Source organism: Sorghum bicolor, chromosome 6, assembly GCF_000003195.3.
Source record: "Sorghum bicolor cultivar BTx623 chromosome 6, Sorghum_bicolor_NCBIv3, whole genome shotgun sequence".
Classification (NCBI taxonomy): domain Eukaryota; kingdom Viridiplantae; phylum Streptophyta; class Magnoliopsida; order Poales; family Poaceae; genus Sorghum; species Sorghum bicolor.
In genome coordinates, this window is record NC_012875.2 from 29,457,947 (window position 1) to 29,462,446 (window position 4,500).

The 4,500-nt window shown below is 38.2% G+C and overlaps 1 long non-coding RNA gene across 2 annotated transcripts; it reads left to right on the forward strand.

Moving 5' to 3' along the window:
* Window positions 1,187-4,222, forward strand: LOC110436264. Of its 2 annotated transcripts, none has more exons than XR_002454075.1 (3): window positions 1,187-2,107; window positions 3,455-3,544; window positions 4,180-4,219. It is a non-coding gene; the product is annotated as an uncharacterized LOC110436264 (long non-coding RNA). The 2 variants fall into 2 exon arrangements; XR_002454074.1 differs by having other exon boundaries at window positions 1,188-2,107; window positions 3,455-3,548; window positions 4,180-4,222.

The window sequence follows — 4,500 nt, forward strand, 5'->3', positions numbered from 1 at the left end:
TAGTTAATCATCTAGTTCATCTAGTTGTAAACTAGAGAAGAGGAATAGAGAAGAGGAGAGAGCCGAGGAGGAGGCGGATCTATCGGATCATCCTCAACATTGTACATTTGTAGCAGCCGGTTCATCTTTGGGCAATCCCTAGGTACTTTAATTTTATAATTCTTGAGTTCTTTACTTAATTACTGTATTTACATTTAAGTTATTTGTTGGATTCCTACTTGCATCAAGTGCTCTAGTTCTTTGATACACTAGAGTAGTAATTAATAGGTTAAGTGTGGCACTTAGTCTTGCAATTACCTGAAATTGCACCCAATCTAGTGGATTGTTGTGGTAGCCCTAGGATCATGACATTTCTAATAGTCGACGTATTCCACCATGTTGGGATCAGTGTTTGTAGAACTATAGTCAGAGCTTCCTAGCCCCCGTCTCATCCCTTTTCGTGGTTAGTATTATGATGTCCAAAAATAAGTAACCCTAGAGTAAACCCTAATTCCTAGGTCAATCTATAGAACTCTTAGGAAAATTCTTCTCTCCCTACAAAATCATATGTATATATATAGTTATCCATGGGCGACATAAAACTTAACTGGTATAGCTTGCGTTCCCTGTCGAAAATCGATAACTTGGAATACTCCTAGGTGAAAGCTACATCGGTATCTGTGTGCTTGTGGATTTTTCTATTTGCGTTAAAAATACCCAACAGGTAATATGGGTGAGTTTTTCATAACTAAATTTTCCATGACTATGTGAAATATTTTGTTGTATACATGGTACTCTAGGAATATGAACACTGAAGCAACTCATGATCCACTAAGTTTAATTATTTGCTTAGGACGAGCAAAGGTTAAGCTTGGGGGATCTTGTTGATGGTGGATATACTATAAAAATCCACATCAAAACACTATCAACAGTCTTTGAAACAAAGGAACAATACCATGACATAGACATATTTTTATCAATAAATGGTTCCACATGTATTCTTAATATTTGGATGGAGGAGCAATCAAATCCGAAGAAAATGAGCACTTGGACTCATAAAGTTGGGGTCGGCCGACCCCACCATGGGGATGTCCAGGGCTTGGTGACATGGCATGATCCATGTGAAGCCTCACCAAGTCACCTTCCACTTTCAAATGTCACTTGTTCTTTCAATCAAGGGTGAGAGATGAAGTTGTAACACCCCAGGTGTTTGCCACGAGTTGGACTTTAGGTTTTGAGCTCAAACATGTCATGATAAGTGGTGATGATCATGTTAAGGTTAATCCATGAAAGTAAGCCCCAATTTAAACTTGGATAATACATTTTTGCTTACATATAGACCCATATACACTTGCTCTGGGTCCACATGTCAGCACATATCACACATATATATATATACCCCAGCCCTCCACACTCCCTCTCTCAATCCCCCATTTGTCCCAACGCCAAGCACCAGGAAACAGAGGGAGAGAGGAAAAGGAGAGGAGAGGAGAAGAAGAAGAGGAGAGGAGAAGAAGGAGGAGGACGCCCAGCCCTTGCTGGAGGATGACACCAGTGATGAGCTGCTGCTCCCCACGCCCTCAGCCTTGCCAAAGATGGTGAAGACAGCCCCAAGCTTCATCTTCTTCAAGCTTAAGCCATGGAGGAGTCCCCATCTCGATCTCCTTCCTTGCTGTGTTCCTGGCTGAACTACTCCTACTGGAGCATCCCAAGACCGTGGTGAGCACATCCCAAAAGCCCATCTCCATCTTCCCCATCTCCCCCTCCCTTTACTGCAGAAAGCAGCAACCCTGCTCCAGTGTCCAATGGTCTTCCATGAAGATTGGTCTTCCCCACCTCTTCCTGCTTCCCTAGGGTTTGTGGGTGACCATGGTGAGTTGGATTTCGCCCTTCACTGAATGAGTTTAGTGTTTAGGTAGAGTTTGGCCATGGGAATAAGTGGATTAGTGAGGGAGAAAAGTTGTTGGAATGTTGTTCCTCGGATTTCAGACTGACAGTTTCTGCAGATTTCCTTGGGGAAGAAATCAAGGCAACATAGAAGATGAAATAGGTGTTTTCGTCAACTACAAAGTTGTAGAGGACCTTCAGATCTACTAGCTCGTGAAATATCATGATTTTATCCCATCAGGTTTGAGAGTTATGAATTTTCAAAGTTTGCTGTCAGGTTTGAACTGCATGCTGTACAGATCTGAAGTTTGGTGTGTTTTCGACCATGTTAGTTCGAAATTAGATTTTGCTGATAACTAGGAAATTGTAGTGTTTTTCTTGAGCTTTCCAAATTGTTAAAGAACAATAGTTTTGGTTCGTTTGAACTCCAGTTATGTATTTCTGAAGTTTATATCAGTTTTCTGTCCTAGTTGTGCAGTGGTGCTTGTTTGTGTTTGTCTTCAATCTTGTCTACCTAGGAATCAGGCCTATGCTATAATTAGAAATCTATAGAGAATTTCCTAGACTTTCTAAAATGCTAAAGAACATAATTTGTCATAGCCTTTATCTCCCTATATGTTTTCCCTAAGTGATTGTACTACTGCTGTCCTAAACTTTCAGGTTTTGCAATTGCATAATGTTAGCTATGTGCATACCCTCACTGGAGTGTATTTCTTATATGCAAAAAGGGATGAAGTATGGTTTCGTTGCCATATTATGGTGATATTGTGGCCTGAGAAATACTAACATAGCAATGTGTTTACCGAACATGGTGATCTTTAGTTTTATCTTGCTCTCACATGTTTTCTTGCATAGCAATTTGTCTTTTAATAGAGGTTGCTATGATTATTCAAATGGCATAAAAAGAGTTTATTTAGGAGTGTCCACTATGTTTTCTGGTGTTCTTTAGATTTATGCAAACTGTTGGTAACAATGGTTTTGCTCAAAAGCATGTTTGAAACATAAGTTAATAATTAATTGTTTGCAATTGTTGTTTCTGGACAGTTTGTGGAACTGTTTGGATTACAATAGGTAAATGATGTCTTCTGGGAATCTTGTTTATAGCAACGTTGTAGATAATTCACCTATCTAGCTGCTGTTAAAATTTGGTGGTAATTGGTTATGTGGTTTGTATGTTATGGCTGTTTAAAGTTGGGTTTTAGAAATGGTTGCTCTCTGTCCTGTTAGGACCTGATTCAGTAATCCTAATATTTCGACCAGCTTAAGTTGAGAATTATGCTTTGATGTCTAAATATCAAATGTATATAAATTCTTAAGCTTTCCAGAATGTCTTCTTGCATGTCTTTTGGAGTTATGTAACTCCAGTTATGATTTAAACAAGAAGCTGTTGTGGGCTGTCCTAAAAATGATAGATTGCTTTTATAGTTGTTTGCTTGGTATATTGCTATGTGTGATATTTTGTGATCGAATGAGCTCTTGATGTTTATAACAAAGTTGTTCACAATTTAGTAAGATTTCTAGAGAGTCCATAATCATAATTTGTGGACATGTGAAAATGATGTTATAACTGTTTAATGTGGCATGACAGGTCTTGTCTATGCTTTGGACAGAGATGTCTTCATGGGGTTAATTGACCTTGTTAACTATGAAATCATCTTAAGATGATAATAATAAAGTTGTAGGTAACTTTATAAGCTTTCTACGAAGTTAATAATCATGTTTGTTGGAGGTCGACAACTCCAGTTATGCTTGTTTAAAGTGTCTATCAGTTTTCCACCTATAATTGTACCCTACTGTTTGGGGCAACATGAGCAGTCCTGATTGTGCAATGAATTTCATAGTATAAATTATGTTTGCTGTGAAACTTGTCTATACAAAAGTTGTAGATAACTCTTTCATATAGCTTTTGTTAGAGTTTCATATCATTTGGACAAATGGTTTCTGAGTTATAAGGGTATTAAGTTTATCTGTCAAAATGCTTGATCTCTGGAATTCCTGGACCGGATTCTGTAAATATGTATGTTTGACTTAGGTAACTTTCTAATCATGCTAAGATGATTAAATATGAATTGTATATAATTTTATAAGCTTTCCATAATGTCTTGTTGCATGGATTTTGGGTCTGTAGAACTCTGGTTATGATTTATTTACTCAACTGTTGCATGTATGTCCAGAATTGCTAAAAATGCATGAATGCTTGATTAACTTACATTGTGTGTGGTTTTAAGTGACTCATGTCTTGGTGGTGTTAATTAGTGTTATGTGATCCTATGAAACATGTGTTCATGCACTTGCATCTTGCATGTCATTTAGGTACGCTAGATGAACCACGTGAAGGGCATGACGGTGGACCTATCGGGATGATGGGAGGACTACACAAGTGTTGTGAACTTGGATGCCGTCAAGATGGCGCAAGCTAACTAATCTGACTCGGTGTCACATTCCAGGCAAGCCCCGGAGCATTATAAGCCTCCTACTTTTGAAAGTGAATGAGTATATATATGTTATATATGTATTGTTGCATTAAGTATAGGAGTTGGATGAAACTCTCGCTGCATATATATACCCTTCCTTGTCCAGTATATATATAACCTGAATCCTAATTAGTTAGGATCATGTCTATGCTTAGCCATG